At 41.3% G+C, this 21,331-nt stretch overlaps 1 protein-coding gene across 3 annotated transcripts in view; it reads left to right on the top strand.

Annotated features, from left to right (window-relative positions):
* Positions 1-956: 956 nt before the first annotated feature.
* LOC132825875 (ras-related protein Rab-14) overlaps positions 957-21,331 on the top strand; it is a 38,543-nt gene continuing 18,168 nt past the window's right edge. The window contains exons 1-2 of one of the 3 annotated variants that reach the window (XM_060841464.1): positions 957-1,099; positions 4,571-4,647. The gene's annotated coding sequence lies outside the window, so the exon portion shown is untranslated. Of the gene's footprint in view, positions 1,100-1,640; positions 1,904-4,570; positions 4,648-21,331 lie in introns of those variants that run through there. The other 2 variants (XM_060841466.1, XM_060841467.1) reach the window with 2 other exon arrangements.

The following is a 21,331-nucleotide window of genomic DNA, read 5'->3' as shown; positions in this document are numbered from 1 at the left end:
AGCATGTTACAGTGAACAACCTAGAAGAATAATCATTACCGTTTAAGATAATCTTGAATTTTGGAAGGAATAATCAAATTGGGGAATAATGAGTCTTTACAATAAAAATAATACTTAATGTCGCTTTCTGATTGGTGTGGGAAGGCAGTGTGGACACTTTGAATAGAAGGTGAGGCACAACAGTAAGTAGCAGATCAAGTTACAGCACGTCCAGAAGTATAATCAATCAGCGTTAGCAATTTACAGTGAACGAAACTGACAACATAGGGATGTGTTAAATAGCAAACAGAAAGGGCTTATAACAAGAGAATGTTCCAACATTGTAAAATTATTCAAATATTTGAAATACAGAATTTGAGTATTGCTGAAAAAAGTCACATTATCCAAAGATCTTTTTGTGTTGAAGTCATATATAGACCAGGCTGGGTAAGGGTGGCAGAGTTCCTCCCTAATGCATGAGTAATCCAGATATATTTTTACAATTGATGGGAATTTCATGGCACCATTACAGAAACTAGCTTTATGATTTTACGATGTCTCATATTCATTTCTCCCTTGTGTTTAGTTTTTCCATCAATATCAGATGGATGCTTGCCAATCAATGCAATGCACAGGTTAATACTGAATAATAATAGGATCACTCTGGACTTGCTAAAGCGGATAGATCTCAGCTGCAATCAAGGAAGTTGCAGGTAGGGGACACTTGATATCCTAACTTTGTTTTTTTTAAAAAAAGCAAAATTACATGGTTAATAGTTCAAATGCATCATTCCAAAAATTCTAAATGGCAACATGAAATAAAATGGTGAAATGTGAACTTTGCAATAAGCTGCACCAATAATGCCAGCTTCCCAGTCGCAAAGCATAAAGAACCTCAAGCGCTGTGCGGAAGAGCATGAATGACGGAACGTAAAGGCGCTGACCCTTGACCCACCCCTGTGACGTGCCGCAGGAAACCCCGTCGGAGGGAGGCGCCATCTTGGAAGTTGCGGACCGGGGGGGGAGAGAGTTTTCTGAAGTGATTTTTGTTTTTGATTCCGCGAGGAACCGAAGGGGGAGATCGACAGAGAATTCCTCGCGGAGGTCTGTGCGGAAGTCGGTAAGGCCGGGGAATGCGAGGCGGAAGGGGGGGGGTGGGGGGGAGGCGAGTGTTCGGCTGCGGGGGCTTTGGCCGGGGGAGGGGGAGGGGGGGGGATGTGGAGCTGGAGGCGGAAGGGAGGGAGGGAGGCAGACAGGCACAAGGCTACTCCTCCTCAGCGGCCTTTTGTGTTGAGGATGCGCTGGGAAGCTGTGCGTGATCCCGGAAGGTCGGCTCGGGCCCAGCCCAGTCGGGCCTGCTCAGCCTCCCCCTGCAGTGAGGGGAAGAAGCCGCTCCCCTTTCCTGTCGGGAGCTCCCGCTTGGACTGACAGCCCTCCTCTCAGCCTGTGTACAGATTGCTGCTTTGAACCCCTTTTGTAGCCGGTTACCGTGCCCCTTCTCTGTGCAAGGGAGGGGACGAGAGGCCTGAGCACTTTTTTTTTCCCCTGCTCCCACCAAGTGAATGTAACAATTCGGCGAGTGTTTTTTTTGTTTTGGCAAGTGACTGACCGCATCATCCAGCTGATATTTGTGGAGGACTGATGCTAGTTTGGGTGGGGAAAGGAATTTTTGCAAAAGGCAGACTACATCGCGTGAATTTGGAGTCCGCCTGCAACAATCTCCACTTAGAATTTAACTTGATTGAACTGTCGTTGTGAACATATCTGCAGACTGCATGTACCCTGCTAATAGTAACATGTTTTAATATGTTGTGGCTTTAGGGTTTGGCTAACTCGTATGGTAAATTCTCCTGGCATTCACTTAGAATGTGTAACTAGCATAATTCTGGTGTTCATCTGGGTAAAAATTGATTCAGTTATAAACGTAAGTGACAAGTATGCCAAGTAATATTTCTCCTTGCCTGCAACACTGATTCAAAAGTTTCTTTATGGGTGCAGAGTTAAACTGTATAGAGAACAATAGATTGAATGCACTACTTCACATGCAGGAAACTGGGATCTGACTGGCTTAATTTAAATGAATGCCTCAATGAGCCCAGCTTGGTGAGAACATGTATGCTCTCAATTTCATTTTATAAAGGCAATGAGCACTATGCATCTAGTGTAGTTTTTCACAACAGTAGAGAGTAGTAACTTTTAAGATAAATGGAACATTGGTTTTTTTTTGTGGATTATCACAGTTGGAGAAATAGACTTTTGGCAAGAAATGATGACGTTGACCAAAGCTGCAGTTTGGCTGATTAGTCAAGGAAGTCAGTGTAAAATCATAACATGGTTACAGTTCAAGGTGGTTAGTTGGCCCAATGTTTGTGCTGACTTGCTGCAAGAATAAATCTTCTCAGTCAACAGCGTTTTGTTTTTAAAAAAAAACTTTTTCCTTTCATGTAATTCTGGAAAGTATCTATTGTGGCACACCTGTGACAATACAATAATTGTAGTGAATTGTGGCCTGGATCTATTTTACACCAGACAGTGCAATGATTTGTGTAGCTGTCCCTTAATAATTCATAGTTTTTTTTCCTACTTAAATCACAAGATTGTATTAAGTAATCATTTGCAGAATCAGCATAGCCGGAGCCCAGTGCCCTAAATTAAGATTTTTTTTAGAACATGTAAATTGTTAGAACATTATAATGGCTGCAGAACTACCTAAAGTACTTATTAGATATTTTTGGTTGTGTTGACAAAAGTGTTGGTTAGCTGGAATTTAAAGGCATAAGCGTTCCAAGTACTCTTATTTTGAAAATGCCTCCTAATTGGTCTGTTTTTCATTAATATGTATTGTTTGCATTTGGTAAAGAGTTCTGCTGTGCCAATTGCATACCAGCAACATTGTGTTTAAACAATGGTAATTTACTATTGGCATTTAGCCCTAATCCTAATGTTAGAGGAGTTTGGAATAGACATGTCAATGGGTGTGGGATTTTACTAATCCCAGTTTACTGCTGACATTTGGCCTTGAATTTGGGTGGAGTTTTGAATCTGAAATCATTTGGAAAAACTCTTTTGTTTCCTTTCATGATAACTGGTAATAGATGAAATCTTCATTGTTATACCAATTCCAATGAGGAAAGTGACTTATGGATTGGTAGTTAAATTTGAATCCAAACTAACTTAGTTGTTTGACAAACTTTACCTCTTCTGGCATGTTGCATGAAGTCAATGTTGCAATAATTGTGAGCACTGAGGCAAAACAGTAGTTGACATGTTTTGTAAAGTCATTTTTCAGTGATTCAAGCTTATTCGTCAGTGATCTCTCAGGCTTCACTTTTTTTTTTGTCTGTTCTCTGCTGGGTGGCACGGTGGCTCAGTGGTTAGCACTGCTGTCTCTCAGCACCAAGAACCTGTGTTCTATTCCAGCTTCGAGTGACTGTGTCTGTGTGGAGTCTGCACATTCTTCCTGTGTCTGTGTGGGCTTCCTCCAGGTGCTCTGTTTTCTCCCACAATCTGAAGATGTGCAGGTGAGGTGAATTGGCTATGCTAAATTGCCCGTAGTTAGGCCCATTAGTCAGGGGTAAATGTAGGTTGGGGAAGTAGGTCTGGGTGGGTTGCTCTTCGGAGGGTCGGTGTGGACCGAAGGGCCTGTTTCAGTATTGTAGGAAATCTATTGTCTGTGCCACAAGCATTTCCTTGATGGGTTTGGTACTGTGCTAACTAGCAGGTAGTTGTTGCTTGTACTTTTGGTATTAATTGCCTTGTGTGACTCCCTAATGTTGAGATCATATTGAAGTTTTTCACGTGCAGTTTGCTTTTCTGATAGTTTAATGTCAGCTCAACTACTTAGTTCCTAGGTAAATTTTAGGACTCTTATGTTGGGTTCCATGGAACATTACAAAGCAGTTCGGATAGTACCCTTGCTTGCTCACTTTGTGGTGTTGAAAATCTTTAGTTTAATAAATTTTTTGAGTTTATCTTTCTAATCTGATTAAAGGGATTGTTAGTACAAAGAGAATCAAGTGCTAAATGTGAAAAATTGAAAAGCTTTGTCATGAAACATACCTGGATTAAGTATACTAACATGCAGTTGAGTTTTATTGGGATTGCGTTTCAAATACTTTATATTTGTTCTGCATTTCTGCAGGCATGGCAGTGTAGGAATTTGTATTCCATGTTCTGTATGTTGGCTGAGATGAGGTCTGTGAGTTTCTGCTGAGCTGAATGTGTCTGAATTGTTGCAAGTGTTACATGTGGTGAGCTGGTTGAAGGATAATTGCGTACAGATGAAAGCATAAGTTGAATCTATATCATTTTACACTGTTTCATTTGCAAAAACTAGAGAATTTCAGTGGTTAATATAGACTGTCTCTTAAGTACCTTCTGCAGTGTGTAGAAACCTTGGAGAGCAGCAAGGGAAGTAGTTGCTTGATATTTCATCAGTGGCAACAATTAAATTATTTTAAGCATTCTAAATGATTTTATTAATTGAACTATAGATCCATAAGTAGATCTAAAGGAAATGACTATTTTCAAACTGCTAGCCAAGTTGAAGTGTTCAATCTTCTGACTTAATTTGTGACTCCATTTATTCCAGTGGGATGCACCACAGCTGATCTTGTAAAATTGGGAGCTGGGTTTAGCACTAACTATTTGCTTCTACAAACATTGAAGGTAGGTGAGATAAACATGATTTAAACTCATTAATCAGCAATTATAGTCATAACCAATGTGAATGCTTTGGTTTTTTTTAAAAATAGAAACAAAAGGAGGTAACAAAAGGAGATGGAGAGCATCAGTGGAAATCTATTTTGGATACAAATTGCATATAGTAATGTCAGCATTCTGCTAATTTATTGTAACTCAAATGGTTTAGAGCTGTATTTGGAGATATTGCAATTTTAATTTTAGTGTGGTTCCATTTTAGATCCTCCTTTTTCATGTGTGATTTTTGATTTTGCTGTCAAACATCATTATCCTATGGAGGTTTCCTTCAATTTCTAGCATCAAGAAATCTATTCTTGACTCTTTCTGTCTTAAATCTAGTAAAATAGACAAGTACAAATTGGGATGAGTTTTGTTTATTTTCATCACTCTTTTTTATCTTCAAGGATTCTATTCACTGTTGCAAAATCTCCTTTTCGTGGCTTGTATCTGAATTTGACCTCGATTGTCATACAATAGAGCTTCCTCTTGCAGCTGATTTTGAGGAAATTTTGAAGAAAGGGTAACTGAGTTTATAATATCTAATTGCACTTGAATTATCCCCAAATGTCAAGACCTATGAGTGGTTGACTGCAAGGCCCATAATGTTAATGTACCATGTTTTTGAATTAGAATAATGCACTACTTTTCAGGACTTCATTAGCTGGAAAATCCTTTGACATTCAGTATTTCTTTGAAAATGATTTCTAATGTTGGGAATGTCATCCAAGTTTACACACAACAAGCTTACTCAAACAGTGACAGGACATATCCGCATAGTCTTTCTTTCAGATGTTGAGGGTTAAATTATTGGCCAGGATACCAATGATAATTCATGTATTCTTTAAATCATGCAATCATGTCTTTTCTGTCTACCCAAGAGGGTAGATAGCACTACATTTGTATCAAACCCTTAAAAGATGGTGCAGCTGAAGCATAACATTTACTCTTTATTGTGTTGGAGTGTTAGCCTTGGTTTTGTTTTGTGATTCAGTGCGGAAAAAGGGCACCCACCATTTTCTAACTTGGGTGCATAAATGCTAGTTTATCAAGTTTTTGTTTTAGTGGAGCAGAGTAAAATCAATTTTCTTTTAGCCAGTAAATTAGTCACTCCCAATTTGTTAATTTGTACTAATTTGATTAATACTCCATTACCAAAAGTGGAGAGTATGGAATCATGAGTACAAATTAAATTGAGTTCGAGTAGTACCCCATTTGGTTCTATTTCATGCCAGACTCTTTAGGGTGTTTAAATGTATTTAAGTGGCATAATTTGAAGGTTTTCCTGAATTCTAGCTGAGAAACAGCATCTGGGATTCCTGCTTCAGATTTTTGCTGTAATCATTGTGCAAGAATAGATGTATCTGAAAGACATCATGGTGAATGGCCAACTAATTTGCTGTTCATGTCATTTGTGAAGTATAGACCCAAGAATGCAGAACTAGAGAATTAGTGGTAGTGCGATTGAACAGCAATGATGAGTTTGGGCAATGGTGGGGAAAAATGCTAAATTCAGCTCTGTTAAATGCTAATTGTGTGATATTACTGATAAATTTGTAATTCAAGGAGCTCCACACTGGAAGTGAACTTTGCACCAGGCAGGGCTTCCTAATTTTGATGAATTGAATTGTTTATTTACATTTAGCACACCCTATTTAAATATTTTAATAGCATGTTAATACTAAGCTAACTGTTCCACCTACAATTTGTAATACAGACATGCTGACAGCCAAACTCTCTCACCAGAATAAGCTTTGTAGGTCTAGGAGTTGACACTAAATTTGTCACAACAATGTTGAATTATATCTGAAGATGCATGACAAAGTTAATATGATTTGTGACTATTCTGTTGGATTTAACATGCACAATTTTACAGAAGTAAAAATCTGATCAGGAAGCTACACTTTCTCCAAGTTATACTCTGGACTTCATTGGTCACTGAGTCATAGAGATGTACAGTACAGAAACAGACCCTTTGGTCCAACCAGTCCATGCTGACCAGATATCCCAACCCAATCTAGTCCCGCCTGCCAGTACCTGGCCCATATCCCCCCAAACCCTTCCTATTCATATACCCCTCCAGATGCCTTTTTAAATGTTGCAATTGTCCTAGCTTCCACAACTTCCTCTGGCAACTTATTCCATTCATTCACCACCCTCTGCATGAAAATGTTGCCCCTTAGGTCTCTTTTATATCTTTCCCCCTCACCCTAAACCTATGTCCTCTAGTTCTGCCCCCCCCCCCCCCCCCCCCCCCCCCCCCCCCCCCCCGAAAAAAGATTTTGTCTATTTACACTATCCGTGCCCCTCATGATTTTATAAACCTCTAAGGTCACCCCTCAGCTGCCAATGCTTCAGGGAAAACACCCCCATTCAGTTCAGCTTCTCCCTATAGCTCAAATTCTCCAACTCTGGCAACATCCTTGTAAGTCTTTTCTGAACCCTTTCAAGTTTCGCAACATCTTCCCAATAGGAGACCAGAATTGCAACAGTGGTCTGTTGCAATTTCCACAACATAACCTCTCAACTCCTGTACTCGATACACTTGCGATTGCTTGAGTAAAGATATTACTCATTCATATTTTCCAAATGGATTGTGTGACTTGTATATGAAAGTTTGTGATCTTGGACTTGAGTGATTTAAGGTTTTGGAAAAATGGAAGGAATACATCAACAATCACATTGAGTTAACAAAAGATGGATTTTGGAAACCAGATCATTCTGGACTAAGCAAATTTAGTTTGTTTTTAGGTAATAGGAATTTGGATTGCTGTGATTTTAATATTATCCTTTCATATCTTGTGTGTTGGGAAAGTAAAACCAGGCTAGTTGACAAAATTGTGACTTAAGTGTGTCAGAGCCAGCTTGTGGGAAAAAAAAATTAGCTTTGTGGCAGAAAATAGTGGTTGTTTTTCAGACCTGAGAGGTCATCGTGTTCAATGACGGGACCAAGGCCTTTGATATAAAAGTCTTGGCTATTTGCATAAATGGTAAAATTTTCTGTTGTGCCATCCTTGAGCATTGGCAAACTTGGGATGTTGAATTGTAACAGGACATGAGGCTATTAACATGGGCAGACAAATGGAAGTCAATCTAATACTGGGAAATATGAGGTGATGCCTTTTTGGGAGTAGGGATTAAGACAACATTGAGTTGATACAACTCTAAAGAGCATGCAGGGGGTAGAAGAACATGATTAGCCAAGTATAATGTGAGCTTGGGATTTTTAAATAGCTGAAAATGTGTTGCTGGAAAAGCATAGCAGGTCAGGCAGCATCCAAGGAACAGGAGTTTCGACATTTCGGGCATCAGCCCTTCAGGGCTGAAGAAGGGCTTATGCCCGAAACGTAGAATTTCCTGTTCCTTGGATGCTGCCTGACCTGCTGCGCTTTTCCAGCAACACATTTTCAGTTCTGATCTCCAGCATCTGCAGTCCTCCCTTTCTCCTCAAATTTTTAAATAGTAGAAAAGCAAGTGAGGTTATGATTCTGGATCCTATGTTCTCTAGTGTCTCAAAGACCAAGGCGATCTAGTTGAAAAAATATTTGAGAGACCAGGTAGATGCAAATAAGATCCCCTCCAGTTGGTGACTCTAAATCCAGGGGATGCAATTTAAAAATGTGCAAATCCAGTTGTGACCAAAGTAAGTAATTATCTTACTCTGGTAGTCAACCCTTGAAATTTCCTATTGCAAACAACTGTGGAGGCTGAGTCTTTGTATTTTTAAGGCAGAGTTTGATAGATTTCTGATTTTACCAGTGGTATACAGGGTTAGGAAAATAGGGTGTTTAAAAGGCATTGTCTTGAGGAGTGTTTGCTTTGAGTGGCGGGGGTTTCCATTTGTTCTGCTTGGGCCCAACTAGAGTATTGCATCCAATTCTGGCTTACACACTTGAAGAATGTGAAGGCCTTTTGTGTCCAGTGCGGATTGACCAGAGTGATTCTAGGAATGGAGGAATTATCTACAAGGTTAGGTTTGGGGGAAAACGTGGAATTATTCATTTTTTTTTCTGTTTTAGAGCCAAGGAGGTGGAGGAGAGATCTGATAGTGGTTTACAGGATTGTGATACATATGGTTCAAGTGGGAAGAAAAAACTCGCTCTGGTGCTCCTTAGTGTTACAAATACCAGTCTTCAGCCAATTTGATTTCACTTAACTTCAAAGGCTATGGGTCCTGACAACATTCTAGTAATATTTGTGCCCCACAAATGCCTGGCAATGACTTCCTCCAATAAGAGATGCTCTGATCACTGTCCCATGATTTTCAGTGGTGTAACCATCATTGAATATGCTGCAATTAACATGTTTGGGGTTAACATGGACTAGGAACAGAACTGGACTAGCCACATAAACACAGCAGCTACAGGAGCAGGTCAGAGGTGAGGAAAACTGTAGCTTGTAATTCATCTCCAGATTCTCCAGAGCCTGTCCACCTTCAATAACACAAGTCAGGTGATGGTACACTCCTCACTTGCCTGGATTGGTGCAGCACCATCAACATTAGAAACTTGGTACCACCCATGACTTGATTGGCAGCACATACGCAAGCAACCACTACTGACACTCAGTATACTATTGCTACTATTGGCAAGATGCACTGAAGAAACTTGCCAAAATCCTTTAGACAGTACCTTCCAAACCCAAGACCACTACCATCGTAGGGCCAAAGACAGCAGATACATGGGATCACTACTGCCTGCAAGCTCCCCATCAAACCAATTATCCTGATTTGGAAGTCTATTCCCAAAGTTCTGCAATTCTCTCCTTTAATGACATTATGGGTTAATCCACTGCACATGGACAGTAGTGATTCAAGAAGGCAGCTCACCACCATCTGAAGGGCAACAAATGCTGGTCAATCTTTGCCCACATCCCATGAGTGAATTTTTCTTGAAAAAGGTCGATCAAGGTCTGCAAGTACAGAATTAATTTGGACAAGACTTTGACGGTGATGTGAGGAAGGACTTCTTTGAGAAAGTTTGTAATATGTGACCCTGCAACTAGTTTCAACGTATGAATGATTATAAAAGGAGATTTAGAATTTCAGGGCTACTGTTATTGAACAGAGGAATAGGATTGGGGTCATGCCATGTAGAGCAGACATGGACTCATGGCTGAATTGCCTAATGCTGCAAATGAATTGTTTGCACTGAAGTAGACGAACTCTGCTTCTGAAAGATTAGATTAGATTACTTAGTGTGGAAACAGGCCCTTCGGCCCAACGAGTCCACACCGACCCTCCAAAGAGCAACCCACCCAGACCCATTCCCCTACATTTTACTCCTTCACCTAACACTATATGGGCAATTTAGCATGGCTAATTCACCTAACCTGCACATTTTTGGACTGTGGGTGGAAACCGGAGCACCCGGAGAAAACCCACACACACGGGAAGAATGTGCAAACTCCACACACAGTTGCCTGAGGCGGGAATTGAACCCGGGTCTCTGGCACTGTGAGGCAGCAGTGCTAACTATTCTGCCACCATGTACTTTAATTTACAAGCAGTGGATACCTGAAATGGTAAGAGTTTCATAGGCAAATCCAAAAAGAGAAACATATGTATCTAAACATTTCTGCAATCAAGCCATAAGAACCCCTCTGGTTTAATAGGCCAGCTTAAAATTGAAGCTAAAGATTTAACTGGAATGGATCCTCCACCTAGTTAATGTGTAAATTCTCTTGTAGTATGGTGGTTGTCCATGTTATGGACCAGTAGGCTTGGTAATAAGGTGATAACATCTCTGAACAAGTTGTTTAGAAAATATCTTTGATTGACAAGTGGATATGTCGTCATAATGGCTGAGGCAATGCAGTTATCTAGCAATTTTATAGGTGATCTCTGTTATTAAAAGCTACTGCTCAGAGGCTGCAAATGGTCATGAAGATGCCTTGCAGAGACAAGGGAATTAGTTGTGCTAATCAAGAACATAATGCATTTGTATAAAATAGTTGGTATGTACTGAAGGCTGTGCTTTGACCATTAGCCCTATATTAAAAGCAAAATTGCAGGCAAATGCTGATATCACCAGATTTTTCCAAAATATGCAGTTTTTAGTTTGTAGTTCTTGCCATTCAAATTCTGTCAAAGAGCTGCATTGCTGAGTAGCCAGCTGACAGGAAATTAGGAGCTATAACCTTTCAACTCAGATTTGTATACTGACTCCAATTTGTCCCTTTCTTTGTCCCCCCCATATCAATGTTCTAAACATTAATTCTAAAACACAACATATCCTGTTTTGGACTAGGATTTTACTTATGCTGAGATGACCTGTTCAAGGCCTTCCTTCCAAGCTAGATCTAAAGATGTGGATTTTGTTGTGCCAATGGTCATCTTAGATTACCTGATCAATTTACACTCCCTCTCCCTGATCTGGTCACTCCCACTCCAGTCTCCAAATTTGTTTTTCAGTCTGTGCTGTGTTCTTTTTCTTTCTGCTGACCTGTTGGTGTAACATTTTGTTAATGCGCAAATGCCCTGTTGCAGGTGGTCATTATTGGTCTAAATTTTGGATTAACATTGTTGAGAATGTATAGGGTATAAGCAAGGAGGAAAAGAGTTAAGTTGAGTATTGCGAAACGAGGTTCAGCTGAGTATGACTTGGATAAGCTAGGACTTGCAGTTAACAATGGGGTGCTGGAAGCAAGAGTCGTGGGTTAACAAGGTGAAAAAGCATTCATTATCTACAGCCATTTCTTGGAAGCATTTTATATGTAAAGTCAGTTAATAAGGTGAAACTTATTCATTATGTGAAACCAGTTGTTCATTGTGCAACGGCAGATGGCTTCATCTTTACTGCTGACACTTGCTGATTGTAATGGTCACCCAATTTAATATATATTGCCGTACCTGGATGCTCCTCCCTGGTAACATGACTGTAATTCATCTAAAAATCTGCTCTTCCAGAGAAGACAGAACTCCTGTCTGTGTACACAGATGATTTGTTCTCTCTCTCCCTCCAGGGCCTTTGAATAAAGATGGAGGTAAAACTATATTGTCTCAGAGCATTTTGCTTTGACCGAGGGGGGAAATGGGACAACATGGTGAGTTGCTGAGGGACCAGATATGAAACTGAGAATTTAGTTATGCATTTAATTTGTTTTGGTTAATGAAAATATTTGTGGCTATTGGTAATGGAACTGTAGGTTAATTACTTTGTGATGGCCACTGCAAAATGTTTCAGATACTGCGAAGTTTTTTTTCAGTGGAGTAGTTTGAGAATTCCATTCTCCAAGTTAATAACTTGGACATGTCAATAGTTTATTCTGGTCCTGTAGTACAGTAATACCTGTTATGATTCCTCTGGTTCCATTCTGACTGTCAAATGACTATATTTTGACGTAAGCTGCACAGTCAAATAGCAATGAATCTTCAGTTTTGTCATTAAAAATGGGTCTCTTAATTCACAATGTTTTCTTTTAAACAAAAATTGAAATGATCACTTCAAATAACTGTATATGTTGGCTTATTTTGTGCAGAACTTCAAGGGTAAAATGTAATCACAAACAACTATGGTTGAAATGCTGTATAATTAATAACATTTGACCAACTAGATCTTAGTTAGAAAGACCTTTTTTTTTCCAAGCCTACAACTTTGAGGCTCAAAGGTTCATAATTTCATTAGCAAATAGATACAATGACTAATTGAGAATGCTGACTTGTTCATACCAGTAGATTGCAATACAGTGAAGTTTTTACTTTTTTAATGTTCTCATACTTATTTGTACATTTGGTTCTTCATGATTGCTCTATTCCCAATTTTTAACCATTTGAGTTCAGTACACTGTGTATATGTCTTGCCAGATTATAAGTCCCTGTCATGTATTTGTAATGATTTTACTGTTGCACCAATGGCAGAAGCAGCTTGGTGTAAGATTTTTAAGTGTGTGAGAGGAGAGTGATGGGGAGTACTTGGGATTGATTGAAGAGTCAGTTATAGGATCTTGGAAATACTAGAAATTTGGCCTTAGTGTCTTGACCTATCAGAATGATATGTATCAACCTAATTAACCTCGCTTTTTTTTTATTTTCCAATTCCTTGAACACTTTGGGAGTGATCTTGATATGTTTTAGTTCTGAAGTCCCACCACTTTTGAGAAGTTTCCCAATGGGAGACTGATTAGCAAGGTTAGATCTCGTGGAAGACTGAGAACTAGCCACTTGGATACAGAACTGGCTCAAAGGTAGAAGACAGGGTGCTGGTGGAGGGTTGTTTTTCAGACTGGAGGCCTGTGACCAGTGGAGTGCCACCAGGATTGGTGCTGGTTCCTCTACTTTTTGTCATTTACATAAATGATTTGGATGCGAGCATAAGAGGTATAGTTAGTAAGTTTGCAGATGACACCAAGATTGGAGGTGTAGTGGGCAGCGAAGAGAGGTTACCTCAGATTACAACAGGATCTGGACCAGATGGGCCAATGGGCTGAAGTGGCAGATGGAGTTTAATTCAGATAAATGCGAGGTGTTGCATTTTAGGAAAGCAAATCTTAGCAGGACTTATACACTTAATGGTAAGGTCCTAGGGAGTGATGCTGAACAAAGAGACCTTGGAGTGCAGGTTCATTGCTCCTTGCAAGTGGAGCCGCAGGTAGATGGGATAGGGAAGAAGGTGTTTGGTATGCTTTCCTTTGTTGGTCAGTGTATTGAGTACAGGAGTTGGGGTCATGTTGCAGCTGTAGAGGACATTGGTTACACCACTGTTGGAATATTGCATGCAATTCTGGTCTCCTTCCTATTGGAAAGATGTTGTGAAATTTGAAAGGGTTCAGAAAAGATTTACAAGAATGTTGCCAGGGTTGGAGCACTTGAGTGAAAGGGAGAGGATGAGCAGGCTGGGGCTGTTTTCCCAAGAACATCTGAGGCTGAGGGGCATGGATAGGATAATCTTTTTCCTAGGGTCGCGGAGTCTATAACTAGAGTGCATAGGTTTAGGGTGAGAGGGGAAAGATATGAAAGAGACCTAAAGGGCAACTTTTTCAGAGGGTGGTAAGTATACAGAATGAGCTGCCAGAGGATGTGGTGGAGGCTCGTGTAATTGCAACATGTGAAAGGCATCTGGATAGACCTATGAATAGGAAGGGTTTGGAGGGATATGGGCCTGGTGGGACTAGATTGGTTTGGGATATCTGGTCGGCATGGACTGGTTGGACTAAAGGGTCTGTTTCCATGCTGTACATTTCTGACTCGAGTGCGTACCAATTTCACTCAATCACTGAGCTCTTGTTTGACTACAGAACGGTCACTGTCCAACAAAAAAGCATTGGAAGCGAACTTAGTGTTTAGAATGATTTTCATTTACTGCCTTGTCTAATGCAATCCAGCTTTGAATTTCATCAACTGAGTCATCTTCATTTGGCTATCCTTACAGTTGCTGAAATATTAATAACACAAATGGAAAATAATGGCTGTTTAGATGGGCATATGGAAAATTGGTTTTGGCTGGTCTGTGTATGGTAGGGAGGGAGTACAGTGACCAGCAAATATGTTAGTGTTTTATTTCATTTTGACTTCAATACATCAAGTGACAAGTTTTTTGGCTTATGAATTTTATCCAATTAAAGCTGAAAATAGTTCAACAATCTTATTTCTAGCATTTTAAGTCATATTTTCTGACTTGGAATCAACTCTCTGAAAATTGTGAAATAGCAGTTTCTATCTTTGGTTGGATGTTGCTGACATAAATGATTTGATTGTTTGAGTAAAATTTATTTTCAATAGTGCCATTTGAACATTATCCAGCAAAACGAGCTAAAGCCTGCTACCCATTTAATAAACCATAGTTTATGTTGAACTTTTGTTGTCTCAAGTAGACAAGTCAGGATTGAATATCATCAAACTCTTGTCCATTCAGTGCTTTTCACTATTCTAGTACAATTGTGGATAAACTAAATAACCTTGGACCGGTCCTGATTTGAGAAAGTTATTTGGCTCAATGGTCTTTGTCACTGGTCCAATTTCAGCTTTTGGTCATTGAACTCATACAGAATTGATAGGTGTTTGATGCTAATACCATTGGCTGTCATGAAGGGGTGTTTAGACTTCTGAACATGTAATTTGTCTTGCAGTAGCATGACATAGATATTACTTGGCACTTTGCAGCTGATCAGAATCCTGGAATTCCCCCTCTAAGAACACAGGGTGTACCTACACCACATGGGCAGCTCCGCCTGCTATAAAAGGCAGATGTGGATGGGCAGTTTTTTTCCCAGCTTGGTTTTGTCTTGCCCAAGATACTCTTGCCCTGTGAATCAAAAAGCCCAAGTCTGAATGGCATCGGCTGCTGCAAGTAGATGTGAACTGTCTTTAACTCTGAGTTAAAGCTGCTGACACCATCGCGTAGTTTTCAGTCCCAAACATTACCGTTTCTGACCTTGCAGTGGAGGGAAGCTCACTGAAATAGCAACAGTGCAAGACTCCCACAGAGTAGTACTAGGGCTGTGGTTGGACTCTAATAACCAATACAACACTTGCTTTTGCTTTTTGTTTGCTGGGCACAGCTGCAACCAGTGGAGAATTCTCCCCTGCTTGCCACTGACTGTTATGAATCACTCTCTTATTGAAGTATAATAACTCAGCTGTCATGGTGCATTTGATACCTTTTTTGATATCATTCTACTTCTACCACATGGGTTCAACTTTGGAGCACTGATTAATCACCTTTCATTCCCAATCAGTTGGTAACAAGTTTTCTTTACCTCTGTTTAACATGAGACTTGCGTTTCTCAGCGAAAGGTTGTGGAGTATTACAGCATAAGCCCTTCAGCCTCCTCCAATTATCAAACATCCCTCCCTCTATTCTAATCCCATTTTCCTACATTTTGGCCCATTGCCTTGCTATGGCACTTGAAGTGTTCATCTAAATAGTTATTTACATGTCTTGACAGTTCCCATCACTGATCCTTTTTTTAGGCAGTGAGTTCCAGACACCCACAACCATCTGGGTAGAAAAAGTATTCTTCAATGTCGTCTAAATTTTCTGCTCCTTGCTTTAAGGGGGCAAGGTGTCTTAAATCAAATCCCTGCCCCACCCCATTCCATCATAACCTCTGTTCTGTTCTCCAAACTTGTTCTGTTCTCTCCTATTCAGTGGCTTGATTTAATGAAGGCAAATACCTCCTGTCTTCCTCATACCTATTTTTTAATCTGTCTCTTGCCTTCCAGGATCTCTGGACATGTGTGCCAAAGTCCTTCTGATCCCCTGTACTTCCTAGGGTCTTAATGTTCAACATGTACCTGGTTGCCCTCATAATCCTCCCAAAATGCATCACCCTTGTTTAGGATTAAATTCTATTTGCCACTGTTCAACCACCTGGCCCACCTCTTTTATACCATCTTGTAATTTAAGGATTTTTCACTTCTATGAACTTGGTGATTCTACTTCCAGCATTCATGTCAAGATCATTAGGGTTACAGCTGACCATATTGGAAGCAGCCTTCTAATCACACAAACCTTCATCCAAGACTCTGCGTTTTGCCACTCAGCTAAGTTTTTTTTCTAATTCACTTGTATGATGTGGCCATTGCTAGCTGGCCAGCATTTACTGCCTGTCCCTAGTTGCCATTGAGGAGGTGGGTAGTGAGCTGCTACCTTGAACATACGTAGTCAACCTGCTATTTGTTGACCCAATGCCTCTAGGGAGGCAATTTCATGGTCTTGACCCAGCGACTGTGAAGGAACAGCAATATATTTCCAACTCCAGGATGGTGGGGGGCGTACAGGTGGTGTTCTCATGTTTATTTCTGTTGCCTTTGATCTTCTAGATGAAAGTGGTGTGTTTGGAAGGTATTGTCTAATGATCTTGGATGAATTTCTGCAGTGCATGTGGAAGATTGAGAGTCAGCAGTACATACTAGTGGAAAGGGTGGCTGGTTTCTGGATGCGGTGTAAGGCAAGCAGGCTCTTGTCATGGATGGTGTCAAGCTTCCTGTGTGTTGGAGCTGCACCCATCTAGGCAAGTGGGGAGTGTTCCATCACACTTAACTTGTGCCTTGTAGACGATGGACAGGTTTTGGGGCATTGCTCAGTTTTCCGAGCCTCTGATCTGCACTTGTAGTCACTGTAGTGATTCTAAGAACAGAAGTACACCACAGAACAGGCCCTTTGGCTCACAATGTTGTGCCAAGGATTATTCCTAATCTAAAATGTAATACCCTAACCTGCGCACCCCTCAATTCACTGCTGTTCATGTGTATGCCCAGCAGTTGCTTAAATGTCCCTCATGACTCTGCTTCCACCACCACCACTGGCAATGCATTCAAACCTCTTGCATAAAGCAGCTACGTCTGACATCCCCTCTATACCTTTCTCCAAACACTTTAAAACCATGACTCCTCATGCCAGTCAATCCTGCCCTGGGGAAAAATTTCTGGCTATATACTCTATCCATGCCTCTCGTTACCTTTTTATAAACCTCTTGGGTCACCTCTCTTCCTCCTCTCCAGAGAGAAAAGTCCGAGTTTAGTCAACCTCACTTTGTAAGACAAGCCTTCCACTCCAGGCAGCATCCTGGTAAACCTTCTTTGCACCCTCTCCAAAGCCCCTCTCTTTCCTATAGTAGGGTGACCAGAACTGGACACAATATTTCAAATGTGGTCTCACCAGCGTTTTGCAGGTCTGCAACAAAGCCTCGCGGCTCTTAAACTTGATCCCCCTGTTAATGAAAGCCAAAACACCATATGCTTTCTTAACCGTATTCACTTGGGTGGCAACTTTTGAGGGATCTATGCAAGTGAACACAAAGATCCCTCTGTTCCTTCACACTGCCAAGGTTCCTGTCTTTAATCCTATAATCAGCATTCGGGTTTGACCTTCCAAAATGCATCACTTCATATTTATCCAGGCTGAACTCCATCTGCCATCTCTCAGCCCAGCTCTGTACCCTGTCTGTCGTGTTGCAGCCTGTAATATCCCTCTACGTTATCAACGGTGCCTCCAACCTTTTTGTCATAGTGTATGGAGCGCAGTGCCAGAGGAAGTGGTGGAGGCTGGTACAATTGCAACATTTAGGAGACATCTGGATGGGTATATGAATAGGAAAGGTTTGGAGGAATGTGGGCCGGGTGCTGGCAGGTGGGACTAGATTGGGTTGGGATATCTGGACGGGTTGGACCGAAGAGTCTGTTTTCATGCTGTACATCTGTCTCTAAATTTACTAACCCACCCCTCAACCTCCTAATCCAAGTCCTTATTAAAAACAACAAAGAGCAGAGGCCCACGAACAGAGCCTTACGGGACACCACTCACCACTGACCTCCAGGCAGAATACAACCATTCTCTGCCTTCTGTCAGCCAACCAATTCTGAATCCAGATGGCAAAACTTCCCTCTATCCTATACCTCCTGACTTTGAATGAGCCTACCGTGGGGAACCTTGTCAAATGCTTTGCTGAGGTCCATATACATCACATCCACAGCTCTGAGACAATTGCTCTCCATCTGTATTTCCCAACTCCTGTCTGATAGCGTCATTATTTAATTGGGGAAAAGAAAATTTCTTCCCTCAGTAACTGCTCCTTTCCTCTCCAAGGCTATGGTAAATGTGAGGTAGTTGTGGTCACTGTCACCAAAGTGTTCTCCCACTGCAAGATCTGACACCTGTCCTGGCTCTTTGTTGAGCACCAAATCCAAAATGGCCCCTCCCCTCATTGGCCTGTCTACATACTGAGTAAGACAACTTTCCTGAACACCTGACTAAAACTGCTCCATCCAAATCATCTGCACCAAGGACGTTCCAGTCAATTGGGAAAGTTGAAGTAACCCATAACAACAGACCTGCTACATCTGCATTTTTCCAAAATCTGCCATCCGATGAGTTCTTCAGTCTCCCTATTGCTATTAGGGGGTCTGCAGAAAATCCTCAGAGGTGGCTGCTCCTTTTTGCTGTTGCTAACTTCCACCCATACTGACTCAGTAGACAAACCTTCCTCAACAATGTTTGTTTCTTAACTGTGATTCACTCTCTGATGCTACACCCCCTCTTTTTCCACGCTCCCTATTCTTAAGCATTCTAAACACTGGAACATGTAGCAACCATTCCTGCCCTAGTGAAACCCACATCTGTTACAGCCGCAATAGCAGTCCCAAGTATTGATCCATGCTCTAAATTCATTTCATTTATTTCTGACATTCATTGGGTTAAAACAGACACACTTTAACTGATCCCATTGTTTCATCACATGAAAACCTTCCCGATAGATTCACTACATCCTACCACTGCCCCATTCTAGTTGTCTTTTTGATCATTGACAACTCCAAGGATGATAGTGTGATATTCAGTGGTGCAACCATTACTGAATATAAAGCGATGGTAGTTAGATTTGTCTCTTATTGAAGATGATCATTCCCTAACATTTGCATGATGCAAATTGTACTTGCCACTGCTTGTTGCATTGAATATGGACTTTTTCAGTATCTGAAGAATTGTGAATGATGCTGAATGTTGTGCAATTATCCGTCAGCATCTTGACTTCTTCACCTGCTGGAGAGAAGGTCATTGATGGAAGTAGCTAAAGATGGTTGTTCCTTGGATGCTACTGAGATACTCCTACAGAGAGGTCAGTCAACTGGGCTCCAGGACATATGACAACAAGGAGAAAGTAAGGACTGAAGGGCTTTTGTCTGAAACTTTGATTCTTCTGCTCCTCTGCTACCTGACTTGCTCTGCTTTTCCAGCACCTCTCACTCTCTACTCTGACCTCCAACAACTGCAACCATCTTCCTATCTGCCAGGTATGACTCCAACCTGCAGGCATTGTGCCCCATAAAACCCATTGATTCCAATTTTAGTGTGACTTGTTGATGCCACGCTGTCAAATACCATCTTGAGGGCTGTCGCGCTCTCCCCTCCGTTTGAAATTCAGCTCGTTTGTCAAAGTCCGAATCAAGGCTGTAATGAGCTCAGAAGCTGAGTGTCCTTAGTGGAACCCAAGCTGAGCAGTTTAATTTTCAACAGGTGCTACTTGATCGTTGTGTTCATGCCTTTCTTCACTTTTGAGAAGAGACTGGGGTAGTAATTGGCCAGGTTGGATTTGTCCTGCTTCCTGTACAGGACCTACCTGTGTAATTTTTCCACACTGTTGGACAGATGACATTGTTGTAACTGTACTAGAAGAGCTTGGTTAGGGGAGTAGCAAGTTTTCAGTTCTGTTGCAGGAATGTTGTCAGGGCCAGTACCTTTAGCAGTATCCAATATTTCAATCATGTGGAGGAATTGAATTGGCTGAAGACTGGTATCGGTAATGCTGGGGACCACTGGAGGAGGACTAAGATGGATCATCCACCCAGAATTTCTGGCTGAAGATTGCTGTGAAGGCTTCAGCCCTTTCTTTTGCACTGATCTGTGTTGAGCTCTATCATCACAAGAGGATATTTGTGGAGCTGGCTCCTCCCAGTGAATTGTCTGGATGTCTACCATTTGTGACTCTGACAGGACTGCAGAGCTTAGATCTGATCTGTTGGAGGATTACTTAGCCCTGTCTATCAATTGCTGTTTTGACAAACCAGTAATCCTGTAAGCTTCACGAGGTTAACACCTCAATTTTTAGGTGTGCCTGGTACTGCTCCTGGCATGCCCTCCTGAACCAGGATTGATCCCCCACCTTTGTGGTAGTGATCAAGGTGGAGCATGTTGTGGTGGAATACAATTCTGCTGTTGATGGCTCATAGCACGTCCTAGATCCCAGTTTTGAATTACTAGATCGGTTTGAAGTCTGTCCCATTTAGCACTATTGTGCCACACAGCATGATGGTGGGTATTCCTAGTGTCGTCTTTAAGACTGTTGTCACTGGTGATTTTACTGGGTCAAATTGGTATGGAAGTGTTTTTCTTTGCTAAATTAACCTGGGTCCCATGGACATTTTTAGCTGCTTGATCAGTTGAATTCCAGGGTCATTTCCCCTCCTCTGTTTATCGCTATGGGAAGCAGTGGCATAATTCTCTTTGTGATGAACAAGTAATCCAGATATCCAAGATATGTTCAGTTATATTGCACTCATGTTGCTAGATCAAAATCCTAGAAATCGTTCTCCCCTACCATGTTTTTAAAAAATCCTGCATCATAGTCACTACAGTGTGGAACCAGGCCATTTGGCCCATGGAGTCCACTCTGCCCTTCTGAAGAGCATCCCACCCAGGCCCACACCCTACCCTATCCCTGTAACCCTGCATTTCCTTTGGCTAATCCACCTAACCTGCATGTTGTGAGCAAGTTAGCACAGTCAGTCCACCTAACCTGTACATCTCTGGACTGTGGAAGGAAACCAGAGCACCTGGAGAAAACCCATGCAGACCCTGGGAGAATGTGTGCAACCGCAACACAGAGTTGCCCGAGTTTGGAACTGAACGTGGGTCCCTGGTGCTGTGAGGCAGCAGTGCTAATCACTGAGCCACTGTGCTGCAACCAGTGTGGCCTAGTTTCACTCTCTCTCAGGATTCTAAGATGCCAGATTTTTTTTAATGGTGGAGCAGAAAAGAGGAATGGAGAATGAATGCGGCTTTATTCAAGGTTCGTTATGGTGTCTGAAATATTAGGCAAAATGAGATTCTGTACTTTGACTACTTGGTATTGCTCTGTACACGTGGCTTTGGTTTAACGCTCCCAGTTTTGATGCTTTTCTTCAGATGTCCCTTTTTTTTTGGTTGTCTTAAAGCATCTG

Source organism: Hemiscyllium ocellatum, chromosome 21 (genome assembly GCF_020745735.1).
Source record: "Hemiscyllium ocellatum isolate sHemOce1 chromosome 21, sHemOce1.pat.X.cur, whole genome shotgun sequence".
Taxonomy (NCBI): Eukaryota; Metazoa; Chordata; class Chondrichthyes; order Orectolobiformes; family Hemiscylliidae; genus Hemiscyllium; species Hemiscyllium ocellatum.
Note: the sequence above shows the minus strand (reverse complement) of the source record. Positions and strands in the feature narration are given on the sequence as shown.